Source organism: Passer domesticus, chromosome 1, assembly GCF_036417665.1.
Source record: "Passer domesticus isolate bPasDom1 chromosome 1, bPasDom1.hap1, whole genome shotgun sequence".
Lineage (NCBI taxonomy): Eukaryota > Metazoa > Chordata > Aves > Passeriformes > Passeridae > Passer > Passer domesticus.
Genome location: NC_087474.1, coordinates 36845192 through 36861479, shown reverse-complemented (window position 1 = coordinate 36861479; position 16288 = coordinate 36845192). Strand labels below are relative to the sequence as shown.

Here is a 16288-nt window from a genome sequence, read left to right as displayed (position 1 = left end):
AGAGCATGAATAACTTGAACACACAGGGGTTGTGGAGTCCCTGCATGATGGAATAAAGTACAGCTCCACTGTCATCTGAGAGAGGGGGGAACAAACACTGTTGAGAGGTTGTGCTTCCGTCCTCTTAGTATGGCAAAGAAGACAAGAAGATCTCTTTCTTGGGGTTTGGTTGAGGGGAGTTTTTTGGTGGTGTTTTTTTCTGTTTGTTATTTGTTCCCCCCCTTTCTGCAAACTCTTAAGTCTGTGAAAACACCTGAAGTTCAATGCAATTACTCCCCATGGAGTGTGGGAATGGCTGAAGTGAGCAGCATCCATTTCTTATAAAAATACAGGAATTACAATAATAAATCTATTGCCTCACTCTCTTCGTTTCCAGTAATGCTTGGGACAATAGTTCCACCCCATGAAGTTTTTTGGAAATGTCTTTTCAATAAATTTTAACTGAAAAGAAGTTTTTTGAAGGAACAAATATAAAGCAAAACTAAGGGATAAGGCAAATTCTTCTTTGGGAATATATTATCACTCGGTATTTCTTGAAGATTAAATAACTGGTTGAAACGCTCTTCAGTTTATAAATATATTTGTATCATTGTCACTGGGACACCTTGGAGCTCTGTCCCTAGCAGCAAAACATAATAATAAAGGTTTTTCTTTTCTCCTTGAAAAGATGTTTGGGATTGAGTTCTGCTGTTCTGATGTTGGATGGCCACCACTGATGTTTATAATGTGTATTTTACATATTTTTGCCTACCACCATCTCATTTTTTTTCATTATTATAGCCTCAATTTCCCCTGGGGAAAGGCAGAAGAAGATGCACAGAAATTAAATGACAGTTAATCCAACTGTACCTTCATAAATGTATTTCTAGGAAAAGTATGTTTACTTTCTGTTTTGTATTTTTTTATGGACTTACCCTCCCATCTCCATAGCTCATGAGGTGTAACTATGCAGAGTCTCACTGTAATAGCTGTGCATAATGCATGGTTTTAGCCTTAAAAATTGCCTTGCATTAGAAACAATGCAAAATCACAAACTGCTTTGAGTGGCGTAACAGGGGAGTAAGGGCAAAGGAAATAATCTGTTTGGAATAACTTAGTTTCATAAAATATTTGTTTACAGTATGAATTTTAATAATTAATGTTTGGATTAAAACATTTTCCTTATCTTCTTCTTCCAGCAGTAGGGTCAGCACCTATAGCTGCACAGAAGGGAGCCAGGAAAGCTTCCAGACGCAAAGCTGACAAACACAGTGCTTCAGCTGCAGCCTCAGCATATGCTGCAAAATTACATAGATTACTGCACTAATGGGAATGTGTTCAGGTTTGGGTGGTTTTTTGTTTGTTGTTTGTTTGTTTTGTTGTTTTTTTTTTCCGGCCAGATCAGTGGTATGCTGTTAAAGCTCTCTTTTTCTTCTGAATGTCATTTTTTTCCCTTTTGGTATTATAGAATGTGTATGCCAAAACCTTTACGCACCTTTTAATACAATAGGAATTGTTCCTGCTTCTCTTCCTTTTATAAAGCTTGTTTACCTTCAGGAGTCAGATAAGCCGTTTGTGAACCAAAATCTCCTTTCTCTGTAGTGCATCCCTTAGTAGCTCTGTTGTCTCTGTTGTTGGTGTTGCAGTATATTCACTCTAAAACTGTGAGCTCTCAAGTGTAGACTTGATACGGCTGTGGAGCTATTTTTATTATTCAAACAAATATAAATAGAAGCTGCAGGTGGGCACTGTTTTCTCTTAAAAATGTTTTTCTTAAGATCTAGGCTTTTAATCTTTGAAATGCATAGCTTTTTTATTTTTTTTCTTCTTTCAGGACAATAAAATAGGATAAGACTCCTAGATTAACCTCTTTTATAGCTTATTGACAGGATGAATAAACCGATGCCTAATAAAGCATTGGAAAAGTTCTTATGGATGAATCTTCTAAAATTTTAAATACACACAAAGGAGCAAACAAATGCTTTGAAAGTATTGAATCTTAAAATTTATATTACTCTTTCCTTCATTATTCACACTGATTTAAACATAAGATCATGGCAGAGTTTCTGTAATAGACTCCATCGATTTTTTTAAGATGACTTAAGATTGAAGTGGCATGAAAACTTCTAAGAGAAATGCAGAAGGCAGATAATTAGAATAATCCATTTCCCAAGAGAAAACCCTGAAAAATATTTGTGTAAAAATAGAAAGGTCTAAAGGTAATTGTGGCAATGGGTAAGAATATGATTATTTCATAGGCACCTACTTCTAAGGGAAGGTTAGTTGAGAACTGCAAATACATTTAAAATTTATTAGTGCAGGGAAAAAAAAACCCCAAAAAAACCAGCTCAAGCCCCATCTTTCCATAAATGTTTAGATAAAAGTGATTAATCTTGTGTCATTATTTGGGTGGACTATTGATGTGTGTGTAGGCCTGTAAAATCAAGCTATTACTATTGCTAATTAAATAAGGACTTGTTGAACATACATGTAAGAGCACCTGCAGCCTAGAGAGGGCCTCTGATGGGCTGTGTGCCCCAGCCAGTAAAAATATTTCTTAATAAGATTTTCACTGTTACCCTTGTTTTCTGCCCCAAATCAGAAGCCCCAAAATGGCATAGGGAATGAGAAAACTGCACTTGTAAGAAGACCATTTAATGCCTGCCAAATTTCTATTCTGTTCAGTAGGTTTGTGCTCTTTCTGAGGGCTTATATGTAGGTATCTTTTTAGCATATATGGATGTTTTAACCTATTTTTGTGCCTTACAAGACAGGAAAGAAAAGGGTTGTGCAGTGCTATCAATAGAACATCACCTTTACCCAGAGGCATAAGAAACTAGAAAATGTGTATTCCATCTGGGAGACCAGACCTTGAATCCATTTGCATAAAAATATTCCTCTGCATATGTGACCACAATGTACACATAGTACCTCTTAACAAAACTTTGATGTGTACAGGCAATATAGATTCTGATAATTTTATGCAAAAAATATTCTAGGCAACTGGCTTGCTATGATTCTGTTTAGCATTTCTGAGGGATTATCTTCACTTTGGTGATGTTTTCTTTTGAGGAGTACTTTTACAGTTTTCAAGCAGAAAAACTGAAACGATAATGCTCATGTCTCACTTGGGAAACTGCTTGCTGTCAGGATCTGATGTGACTTTTACTTGTGCCATAATTACATGAATTCATGACAAGATTGTGAAATCAACAGAAAATTGTTAAGATTTTTTGTGTTTGATGTAGAGAGGTATTTGGATATACACAGAATGGGAAACATTCATCTGCTTTTGCATTTAGACTATGGTAAACCATATTGAAATGTGTCTGGGTGAAAAAATATGTATGCATTTTGCATCTTCCAAAAGTCAAATTAGCTAAATTCTTGGTCTAAATTTTGATCTCAAAAATACAACCTTGGGTATTCTTTGTTTTTTTAGTGTTTCAGGTTGGTGTGGTTACTGGGTTTTTTTGAGGGTTTTATCATCATTATACACAGTGTCGGATATATCATAAAGAAGACAGTGAAATGTCTTTACTTGCTATGATGGACTGTAATGTTACAGGAGATCTTTTTTACCTTCTTTCAATACATTATAGTATATTGGATTTGAAAGACTTCTATAGGTTTATTGGTATATACTTTCTGGAAAAAAAAAAAAAACCACAACAAAAATTGTCAGCCTACTGAAGCTGAGCAATTTTCAGGTGAAGAGAGAAATCAGTGTATGTTTGTAGGGATAATTAGAGGTTGCAGTTGCCACTTGCCCTCAGTAGAGATTTTAAGCACTGGAATAATTTTAAGCATGGGCTAATTAATCCCTGCAACACTGCTGTGAGGCAGATAAGAAATGCCACATTGTACAAGCATGGTAGAGGTGATAAATTCAGGCACAAGTGTGTTAAGTGTGTAGGTAAACCTGGATTATCACCCAGTACACTTGAATTCCAGTGAATTGTGTGCTTGAATAATAACTTTCATCTGAACTAGAAGAATTAGCAAAGGGTTTTTTATCTCAGAAGAGAGAAACCATTCTCCTAATTGTAAGAGAATTTCACATTTTTCCTGTTCAGAATCTTGATATGATCAGGATGTTCTGTGGCTTGAGTCATTCACCTATTCTTTTTCATGGATATATATACATTAAAATGCAGTTAGAGATAGACATAAAATTGACGTGGTACACGTGGTTTTGCCCATTTAATTTTTTAACAATGTGATCCCAGCACTATACAAATTTACATTGGCTTAATAAGGATTCTATCCATTAGGCAGTGTCATTTTGAGCTGAGAGAATAATTTTTTTAAATAATAATAATAATAGTAAAAAGAAACCAGAATAAAATGGTAGTCCTGGTATTAGAGACACTGTATTTGAGGCTTTTATGCCTGAGTTCATGACACATCAGAACAATTATGCTTATTATTGGCCATTACACAAGTAGTATCTTTGTGTAAAGAGTCTGTCAGGAATAGTTTAAATCTCCGAACACACTTATTTTTCATCACAGGCAGCTAAATTCTATTTCAGCCAGAGACTGTTCCAGTTGTACAAACGCAATACCTAGAAATTCCCCCAAGTTTGCCAAAGAATAAGGGTGTAGCTGTGTTTTATTGTTCACATAAACACATGGGTTACATGAATAACCATATTAGATTAAAGATGATTATATGCTGTGGGTAAGTATTAGCAAGTATAAAGCAGGAGCAGAAGATATACTCTTTCAGAAAAAAAAATTGTTAGATGTTAATCTCTTATTTAACAGTTAGAGGTATTAGTTACATAGGTATTGAGTTTAAAATTTTAGTTAGAACTTTTCTGACTTTGAACAGTTTCATGGTTATTTTAGGATAACATTGTAATCTTTCAAAACAAAATTACAAAAAGAATGCAACTTCTGTTGTAAAAAGTGAATGTCTAAATGGAAGTTTTGGGATTTCTGTTTTAATATCCTCATATAAAATGTGTTAATATAATATATGGAAGTTAGGGAAGTCACCACCAATTTCTGCTGTGGTTTTGAAAAGAAGAAATCCCCTTTCCACCAGGGAAAATGCTATTAGATTAAATAAGCTATTGCAAATTGAAATAGAAGATTATTTTATGATATTATTTTTTTTCTATATACTAAGTTTAGTAGCAAGGAATACACCAAGAAGGTAGTGATCCTTAGTTCTGAATAGGATTTTGATCTTCATCATCAACAAAAAGGACTTAGCTTTCATAGTGATATACTACTTTATTTTTCTCTGAAATTACTACCTGGGCTGGCGTTTTTCATGATAAATTTTTGAGCAGTTATATGGCCACTAATACAGTATCTCTCTAAGGATGAATGGAACTGTGTGTATCACTGGTTTCACATGATCTCCCTGTTCATTATGAAAAATTATGAGGAATACATATCTTGGAATAAACAAAACCATAGTTTTTAACTATAGAACCTCAATTTAATTCATAGTTGCAAAATTTTTAGGATACGGTCCTTCAGACTGTGCATCTAATGCACAGGGTTTTTTTATTCACTTTTGTGTTCATTGGTATATAGACTAGAGTCAATATTTTAACCATCATATATCGTCCCCACCTACAGCATTTTCAGTGTAATAAAAATTGTAGCAGTTCCTGACTTTCTTACATCTAATTGAAGTATTTTGAAGACATTTTAAGATTTCCACTTCTATACTCAACTGCAGCTGTACTACTTCTCCTTTTTCAAATCATCAGTTTGGTTACTGTAAATTGCAATAACCAGGAATTTTTTCTTAGGCTTTGACTGGTTTTTTGGGTGATTTTTTTTTTAAACTTATGAACAAATCTTCACTACTCTGTACAATTATACAGTGAAAAAAGGGAGAAATCATTTTTACTAACATGAGTGGTCAACATTTGCTTGGCAGTACAGTAAGAGTCTTTTGGGTGTGTGGAAGAATACATAAATACACCTCCACAGATACCTATATATAAATAATTCTGAACAGTGCTCGGATACCACAGGAAATTGCATTGGCATTTAATAAAGCTTACAGGTGTTTGAGTATTAAAATGCCCTAACACAAAAATTACTTAAACAGCAATGTGGTGTCCACAGCCTTATGAACACTTAGTTGTATCCTGCTGTTAAGCTTGCAAGTGATACTTCATTTTAGATAGGCATCATAGCCATGGTAAGGAAAAATGTGTGAGTGACAACCAGTGTTGCTTCTTGGCTGAAAAAATAACCATATGACTCTCAGATTCACATTGAAGAATAAGCCTATTCCCCCTTTACCCAAAGGTGAAGGGAAAGAATTCGTACTGGATTTGGAAAGGACTTTATCCAGTTGTAATGGTAAAGTCTCTCTGGGAAGTACAAGAAGCCCCTAAGCTTTGCCCTTAAGCAAGTTCACAGTTCTGTCGAGCCAGCTATTTCCCACTACTGTTTAACAAATTTATTCAGTCAGGTTTTGTTTACACTTTGAATATTAAATTTCAGATAGAGTCTCTTTTCTATTGATTTTATGCATATACAGATGCATAAAATATCTATACGTTTATTTAGGAACATATATTTATTAAAAATTATGGGGCACAAGACGTTATATGCTGCAGTATGTTAACTAAATGTAGTAATGCTTGCACTTTTCAAAATAGTTTTTTAGAAACGGATATGAAGATGCTGTGTTGAAAAGTGGAAACATGATTTAATATTCCTGTTAGCTTGTGCCATTAAGCTAATTTTTGCATGCTTGATATTTTAGTTCTTGTTACTCTGAAGTCCTTGCTACATGTCCTGCCTAATGGGACTCTCCTGGTTGGACTAAACTGTCTTCATTTCGAGAGATGTGTATTTTGAAGATCTGTAATTTCCTTAGTAGTAAACTCATTTAGCTGCAGTGTGAAGAGGACTGAAAGCCTTTGCTTTTCAGTCTGGAGAGTGTGGATATGGGGAGTAAGAGGAAACAAAATCACAGCACTGGAATAAGGCCTCACCTGCAGCAATAGCCAGAGGAACACTCACTGAGTTCTTCCTAAAGGACGTCTTTTCCTGTGAAATCTTGGTAGCAGCCTGGTGGAAAAAACCTCCCAAAGCTGTGAAGAAAATCCCTCCTTACTACAGTGTACAGAAAAGATTTCCTAATGAAGCTGGAAAGGAGCTGGAGAAATTAGATCTTGCTAAATGTCCAGATTACTGCTGAAATAAGAGACTTCAGCTTAAAATGTTACTTATCTGTTCAATTTCATCAACTTTCCTTAAAGGTCCATTTAGGTTTTTTTCCCACACACACAGTATTTACTTCATAATGAAGCACACAAATAAGCAAACAAACAATAAGATTTTAGACTTTCATCTGAACAAGGAATAGGTTATCTTAAAATGTCATTTATTTAAAGAATCATTCATTTAATTGAGATTTTATTTTTGGAAAGTGCTTTCTCCATGATTGGTATTGTGCTCAGCATTGCATTCTACAATTCAGTCAAAGTGGAATTGTTTAAAAGATTTCATTTTTTTCTCTCCCTTTCTTTTTCTTTACTTTCTTTTTTCTCTTGAATATACTCTTCCAGAAAGACACAAAAGCTTTGCTTTGCATATTTTTATGCATTAACATAATGGCTGATCTCGACCATTTTTCTGCACAATAAAGAAAAAAAAGAGCCCAAAACCCTGGCCTTAATTTCACAAATATTGAATAGTGGTAGATTCAACTATTTGTGAATAATGATACTCCTGCTGCTCATTACTGTTTTTTTCTTAAAATACATCTTAAAAAAACCCACAAACCCCTCACAATATTTCATGCCCAGCTGACTTATTTTTTTCTTTGAAACTGTACAAACTGTACTTTTTTGTGTCATCAGGGTTAATCTAAGGGGACTTAACTTTGCATGGTAATTATTTTATTTATCTGTAATACTGATTTATAGTTAGTTAAATAAAATCCCTCGGTTACTGAGGAGCTTTTATGTTAAAGATCTATTTGGTGCAGATCCTCTAAAAGTAAATGTGGATATTTTTATCACTAACTTAGAGGGAATACAATTTCTTTGAAGCTTGAAGGCAGAAATCCCTGAATGACAGAAATGTCTTTAGAGGGAGGAGGGGAGGAGAGGAAATACCTTCGTAAAATCTGAAAAGCACATTCCTGTTCTCTGATAGTAGATGCCATAGCACAGTGTTTGCCAGAGTTTAGCTAAGCTGATAAGCACAGTGGAATGAGAAAAAAAAAAGTTACCAAGTCAAGCAAATACTGACTATCAATGATTTAACCAGCACATTTATAAATAAATTATTTTACAGGTGTGAGTGGAATTCAAACAAGAACAAACAGTGAATATTTTGGCTAAGTGATGTAATGGCAGATCAACATAGCTGACCTGAAGGTCATTTTAGCATTGAACTTTACAATAAGATGTTTAATCTGTGACAAGAGCAGTGCAGGTTTTGTGTGAGAAAGTGATGACAGAACTGATTTCCAGCATTTTTCCAAGAAAATGTATTGAAAATAAATTTGACTTTTTTACTTGGTAAAGTACACAGATTGCCAGATTAAAGCTATTTTATTACAGAAAAGAATCCTATAGAGGGATGTCACAGGCTTTAAGAACAAGTAAAAAAAGATATCAATGTATGCATTTGCATGTGTATAGATATGCATCTATAAAGATGACATCAATATATATGTACACACTATTGATTGAGATTACCTGCACCTGGTGAATAACTAGCAATTGGCTAATCAAAAAGATTCTATGCTTCCAGTTCAATAAAGATTACCTGAATGATAATTATCTTTCATTCTTCTCTTGCTTTGAACAATTTAGTTTTAAATCAAAGGAAAAAAGAAAAGGTGTTGTTGTTTTGTTGGGGTTTTTTTCCCCATGAAATTGCCAGCACTTCTTAGTTTAGCTTAGATAACATCTGTATGTCATTAACAAGTCAGAATATAAGAGAGAGTAATTAGGAAAAAGAATTAGCACTTTAAAAGATAAAGACTAAATGAACACTTAGGTACTGTGAAGATCATATTATTGCAGAATACCTAACAAATTCCTAGTTATTTAAACCAGTTTTTAAATCTCCTGCTAGGCTAATTCCTATATAATATGGTAGAAGGACATGGGTTCTATTTTTGGGTTTGCAATCATATTTTAAATGAATCATATTATTTCCCTGTCTCATTTTCAATATTTTTAAGTAGGGATAATAAGATTTATCTGCCTTGGCAATACATTAAAGAGAGTATAATGCTCCAAATTATTAATTCCTATTAGCACACACATGCACACCTAAACAATGGAGATCAGTCTGTTACTGAACTTGAAGTCAGAATCTGTCTCAGTGTTCCAGAACTAAAGTCCTGGTCTTTGAGGGGAAAAAAAAATTTAAAAATTGTTAAAAAAGTTAAAGGCATGGACTTGCACTTATTTGAGAAAGTAAATAATTTGAGATAACATTTTTCTGACACACTGAGGAAACAGAAGGTGTAGTAGCACAGTTATTGAGAATCCTTTCTTGGGAAAGCTGACCTGTTAAGAAGCTTTGCTACAGGATGAGTCCAATGGAGAAGATCCAGAAGTGTTTCCAGTTGTTGGGTCCTCCTGTAGGCAGCAGCAGCACCTGCCTTCTGACCCCTCATTTAATCTAACATGGGCACAGATGAGTGTCCCCTCCAAGTGTCTGGTTCCAGTGAGAAGGGAATCCAAGTACTTTAGCCTAAGAGATGCTGCAGGTGTGGGCCCACTCTCAGCAGCTCATGAGCACAAGCATTAACATTTGCCAGCAGTTTACAGACAGCCTGGAAAAGTGGCACTTGGGCTAAAGTAATTTCCCATATTTATCTCAGTGATGAGTGTAACAACTAACAGGGAAGTCTAATGCTGTAATAGGATTATTGACAAAGAAGTATTTGCAATACTAAGCATAATAAAGTTTTAGACTTTTTTTTTAATTGTAAAAGCTTACAGAAATAAGATAGAGGGATTACTTTGAATAGCATGTGTTTCTGTAGTGTTTTGTAACTCAACCATTTCTGTAGTGTTTAAATACATGGGAACTGGAAAATGAAAAGGAGGAAAGCCATTAATCAGCTTGCTGATGTGTTTTCCTTATCAGGCTGAAAGAAGTGCTAAGAACAAGCAGGTAGCACACATTATGAAAAACAGATGGAGTGTCAGATATGGCTTTGTGAGCTGAATCTGTGCAGTGGGAGAAATTTAACATTATCCTTAATATAAAATTCCCAACTCTATAAATAATATTATGACAAAATGCTCATGTGTGTATAGAGACCTGGTACACACTTCTGAATGTATGCACTTCTAATGCATGTTTCCCAGCTGACATTAGGCAGGTAACTCAAATCTTCTGTATCATCATGCATATATAGCTCAACAATAACCTATAATCTCACTTCTCAGCCAGTTCATTACCCATATAAAAAATACAGTATTCTGTCATCCTTTGATGTGCCACGTCATCTGCCTCCAAACAGTTGTTACTGCTTGCTGTAAGCTCCCAGGCAATTTTTCAGGCAGTCCTGAATGTTAGCACAGTGGTGTCTAATATGAGGAGCCCATTATTTCTGTGTTTTAACCACTATCTAGTCTTGTGTTGTGTCTTTAATAACTACTACAACAGAAATAATAATTATGTTGGTAAACTTACCTTTTATTGCAGTCCCTAACATGGCCATTTTTAGGTCAATTTAATGCTAATATCTACTTAATATTGTTCGTTTTGGGAATTGATTTTGCATTCTAGTTATCTTTAGCATTAATTTAGGATGAAGTTAAATCTGAACTGCAAGAAAGGGATTCTGTCTCAGTATAGTGACATAGCTGAGATTTAACTGATATCATTGACTTTTCACTTCGTGATTTCCACTGATGTTCAAAAAAATGCCATTTAATAATGACTGGAATGGAATTCATACAGAGCACCATCAACTAAATATGCCCTTTCTTAGGCCATGAATCCTTAGGTATTGAAATAAATAATGATTGCAAAATAGAATGATAAGTTCACTCCAGGTTTGATATACAGATCTCTTGAGTGTATTTTTCTATGCTGATTTTCAATAAAGGGAAACAACCCTCTTCCATAGGGAACTGACAAGACTGATTACTGTAGCAATTTTAGCCATGTAGTGAGATTATCTGCTTTAGATCATATATAGGTGTCATTTGCTTCATGTACATTTTGTGACCCACTGTTTGGAAAGAAGCCATCTGTGGATTTGGAGCTTTCTGTTGGGATACCACATGTAGAGTCTCCTGGTTTGTTGTGGAATATTGTTTCTGACTGTGCAAACTGATCGCTTTGGGACAGAAAATTCATCTTTATACATCAGAACTAGGGTTGATCTCTAAAGAAGGCCAGCTGTAATAGCAAGTGAGATAAAACAAAGTGCTTACTGACAAATTCAACATGCAAAATGCAGAAATGGAGCCAGTGAATTTATTATTATCATTGCATAGAGATGCTTTCTGCAACAGATGTGTAGATGGGCACAGTTCTGTGGATTGTGAGGCTGTTATAATTAATTATAATGAACCCATGATGGTGGGGCTTCCACAACGCCCATCTACATGTAGGATAGGTACACTCTTGTATCTTGTTTATCTGAAAAACCTATAAAGTAAAAGAACAGTCTATTAAATAATAATAATAATAATAATAATAATAATAATAATAATAATAATAATAATAATAATAATAATAGTGTTTAATAATGACTGCCCAAGTAAGATTCAGTTCTTTCATATGTAATAAATTAAAAGGGAGCTGGCTTGAATGAATTTGATTCAGCACTTGCCTTGAATTCCTAAGAGTTCATTAACTAGTTTCAAAGAAAATGTATACATGAACACACTAAAGGTCTGCCAGAAAACCCAAGTCATTGTCACTTGTACTCAAGTGGTAATTGTGTTAATAATTGCTTTGAACCTGTATAATCATTTTAACTGTAGTGCTGTGGAAAAAAAATTAGTCACTGATGTTGATGAAAAAAGAGATACTACTTATTTTTTACTGTGAGCTAACCTTTGCTGGTTTGTTGCAAACACCAAACACAGTGATGATATGAAGTTCTTTGCAAGTGTGCATGTCCTTGGGCCAAATATTTAAACTGCCCAAAGCATTAGACACGCTTGAGTACTCAAGTATTTAATTAAAACCCTGAAGTGATTTTTTCAAGTTTTTCAAGTTTTTTGCAATCTGCAGTTAATTTCCACGTGATCTTGTCATGAGTTGGTGAAGTAATAGACTTGGTTAATAGATAGAGCAGTGGAAATCAGAATATGTAATGAATCTTATTCTTCCCCTTACCTGTGCCCTCTATGCACTAGGAATACTTGACAGGGCTGCAGGGGAGGAAGAGGTTAAATGTACTTATATCTTCTACCTTGACCTCAGAGTGTGCTCAGGAGTGCCCTAAACATTGTTCAGGTCTGGTTCCTTGCTGCTTGGCACCTGACATGCAGAAGAAATATGTGAGTGAGTCATCATCTGCTGGTGCCATTGTGGCATGGTGATGGGAGCAAGAGCTCTGCCAGTCTTTCATGCCTGAGGAATTTTCTTTTTGCTGCTGCCAAAACTATGGATGTTCTGGTTGGTACCTTCAACTAGAGAAGAGTAACTATAGGCATGAGGAAAAATTTGGTCCCATGTCCAAGCAAACAATTAGTTATAATCTCCACTCTTGAGTACAAGCCAGGAGAAGATGTGAAGACATGAAACAAGTGAGTCTCGGAGCTTATCCTGAGAAAGCACATGGCAGTAAGCTTCCAGGTTCCCACTGATATTAACAGCTGAGCTATAAAAATGACTTTCAGTTCAAATCCAGACTCCCCTATTGATTTCTAGCTTGATTTTTGCATGAATGTTCTATCTTTCTCTTATCAGCTTCATGCAGCTCTAGTTGGTTTGGCACTTTGTGATGTTCTTGACATTGTTCAAAGAGATGTTAAGTTAAAGCTGAACAATTTTCTTGACCTAAAGTTTAAACAAGAATTTGACAGTTCTGAAATTTTATTTAAGACCCAGAAACATGTCTTTAAAGGTACGTGGAAACTGTCCTTTATTAAGCATTTCAGAGAACTGAATGCTAGCTGTAATTATTTGGGGGCAAATATTACCTAGTCAATATTTTCATAGGCACTGTTCAACTCCAGAACAAAAATAATTTGCAAGGGAGATTTTTATACTAATCCGAAGCCTTTCTTACCCCACCACCCTAGATTTTTTTTGTTTCACAGAGATATGTGAGTTGATGTGAGTACCTTTTACACACTATGGTATGAATAAACCTGTAAATTTCATAGTAATTCTGTCTGGATTATCAAAATTCTGACAGGTTATATAGGGACTCGCAATGGTTGGGGGTGTTACAGATAGCAGAGAATTATTGATAAACCTATTATTCTTAGTCATAATTGAAGTGCTTTGTTCCAGGTCTCTATAGAAATGTTGCAGTCACCATTATTAGTTTGTGTCCCCTTTTTGTTAAGGGTTATTGCATGTTGTTGAAGTGACAGCTAAACCTGGCCCTGAACTGAAAACTAAAAATAGGAACATGTAAAAGAAAGAAAAAGAAAATAAAAGCCTTTAAGACATTTGAAATAGCAACATACGGAAGTTTTCTGAGCAATGGACTGAGGAAATCACTGCAAATTGGAAAGAACTGCATTGTGCTGTAATGTCTCCTTTCTCTGCAATCACTGTTTTGAGGTGGTATTTGAATGCTCTGTAGACTCCTTTCTTATCCTTGGCTCCATGTTAACTTTTTCAGTTAGGAATTAACTGTTAGGAGAATAAGAGCTTTCACTGATCTATTTTCATGTCTTGTAAATTATTGCCTTGTGATCATATTTCCTACTGAATAGAGCCGAGGACTTCCATATTCATGGTTGCAAAGTGTCAAATCAGAGGAATATGTGTATTCAGTTTCATGGATTATAAACAATGCTTTCTACTTTTGCAGAGACAAAAAGCTCTTGGGACCTTAACAGTGTTTGTGTTTTTTTTTTTTTTTTTTTTTTCCCTTGGAATTTAAAAATAGTTTGCCAGGATGCTGAAACAGGAGCCAGGAATTACACACCTGAGTTAAATGTATGGAGAGTCTTGCTTTGATGAGAAATTTGCTCTTAATTGGCATGCAAGGGAGCTTTCTGGGGGAGGGAGTAAAGTGTGGATAAAAGTAATGTGAGGATTTCACAACTGTTTGCAGCAATTTCTCCATTATCATGCTGTAACAGATACTGACTGATACTGAGAAATCTGATCCCTGTTAAAATATTGCACAATTTAGAAGGGAAAATTATAACTGTGTGCAAATGAAGTGAACTTATCACACTAAATAACTGCAAGCAATTTCTTGTCTGTGAAGAGCAGCATAATCCATCGGGACATACAAAATACAAGTGGTAAGTTTTGGTTTTTATTTGTTTTACTTGGATATAATGTTTTTTTGTAGCTGATAATATGACTATCACCATACATAGGTGCATGTCTGTGCCTACATAGCAGCAAATACTTCATAATAAAATGCTATATTTTCTTCCTCTAGTAGTAGCAGTTTACTGTTGAGAATTTTTGTATCTGTTTGCTGATTTATAGATGGGCACCTTAAATAAAGTACATAATTAGGGCTAATTCAAGTGACACTGGGTATAGGTAGTAGGGAATTCTTAAGTAGCTTTTTTGTCTTGTAGGAAGGGATCAGATGGGTGCAGCTCTTGTGGCACTTACAGTCTCCAGAGTGTCTTTGCACAAATGAGCAGACTGGATCCTTAACTGTGTAGAGAGCAGGCGCAGAAAGAGCAGCACTCAGATGATCCCCTTCATTGTATCCCTGTTGCTAAGCAGAGAGGCTTTTGTACCACTTGGAACATTTTCAGGCTCTGTGGCTGCATTCCTAGATGAGTTGCAATAATTAAATGTGAAAGCAGTGATTGCCAGAATTGCTTGCCAATTCCAGTTTTATAATGAGGGGCAAAAAACATCTGATCAGCCCCAGACAGAAACAGAAATCTGTTTGACCTGTAATTATATGCCAAACCAATGGTGGTGTGAGTTTAAAGAGGCAAAAACATAAACTTCATCTGAAGGTATGGACTGTCTTACTGTTCTGAGAGCAGATATTCCTTTTTGATAGGAGTGCTCTGGAGGAGGAAATTCCCTTTAAGTGGTTTTCTTTCTACTGCTAAGAGGTGGGTTTGTTTGTTGTTTTGTTTTGGTTTTGTATTTTTAAACTGTTTCAAGACTCCCTTAGCTTCTCATTCTGCTTGGCACTGAATAAATTATTTTTATGCAAAATATAGGTCTAGGTAGTATCTGTAATCTGCTGGTTTGCCACTTCCATCATCTTCTTCACCTCTTCTACGTGCTGAATAACAAGAAAGACAGAACTGAACTTTTTCTTGCTTCTGAGTTGACAGCTGTAGAGATGGAGAAGTGACCAAAATTAACTTTTAGAATTTATGTGAGTGAAAGGGGCCTGTACAGTCATTTTCTGTTCTTTTGGATGGACTCTGTGGAAGTAACTCAGGGCTACTGGTGATTCTTGTTGTTAAATTTCGGTGAAAGGTCTGGTAATATAATTGACCATCGAATAAAACCAGGTCTGTTAAAAATGTGCAGTTGTTTGCTTTTTTTGTTTTGCAAATCTATCAAAAATGACAATTATGTTTCTCCAATATAAACAGATTATCAGGAGAAAAAATAGGTAATTAAGTGGACTTTTAATTTTTCTCATGAGGTTGTTACCAGAATTTTCATTTATGTATTTTAAAATTTATGAAATTTGACTGTTTCTACATTATTTTTCCCATCTTTTTCCAATCTTTTTACAAGCTTTTTTTTTTTTCATGAGTAGATGATCAAAAAAACAAGTGAGACATCCTTCCTCTTTATTAACTCCTGATTCAGAGCAAGAAGTAGTTGAGGCTTAGATTTCTCCCACCATGAAATAAGACTTGTCATTCTGAAACTTTGGCTTTGCAGAAATGGCTTTTCTTTCCACTGGAAAATAACTTTGCATTAAAATTTCCAGACAGCCTTTGTGAATGTAGATAAATTTTCTTTTCCTATGGATAAGAAAAAAAAAAATCAAAGTTCAAGCCGTAATTCAGTACTGGTCCTGGAGACTTGCCTTGAAATACTAAGAATTCTCAGTGTGAAAGCCATGTTTTTCTCTATGCTTTCACAAAAGCCCTATAGAAAAGTAATTTGTCAGGTCTCTTATTACCCATTTTCCTTTTACAGATCTGGTATTGTAGGGCAAATAGAAAAATATGAAGTAAGTCTACAGTTGTCCTTTTTGT

General features: G+C 35.0%; 1 protein-coding gene and 1 long non-coding RNA gene across 9 annotated transcripts in view; one reads left to right on the top strand and one right to left on the bottom strand.

Annotated features, from left to right (window-relative positions):
• The window catches only part of ZNF385D (zinc finger protein 385D), a 410794-nt gene that overhangs the window by 204489 nt on the left and 190017 nt on the right, over window positions 1-16288 (top strand). The window lies entirely within an intron of this gene.
• On the bottom strand, window positions 11475-14820 carry LOC135297110 (uncharacterized). The gene is made up of 3 exons (XR_010359175.1): window positions 14715-14820; window positions 12294-12437; window positions 11475-11597 (listed from the first exon to the last, which is right to left on the bottom strand). It is a non-coding gene; the product is annotated as an uncharacterized LOC135297110 (long non-coding RNA).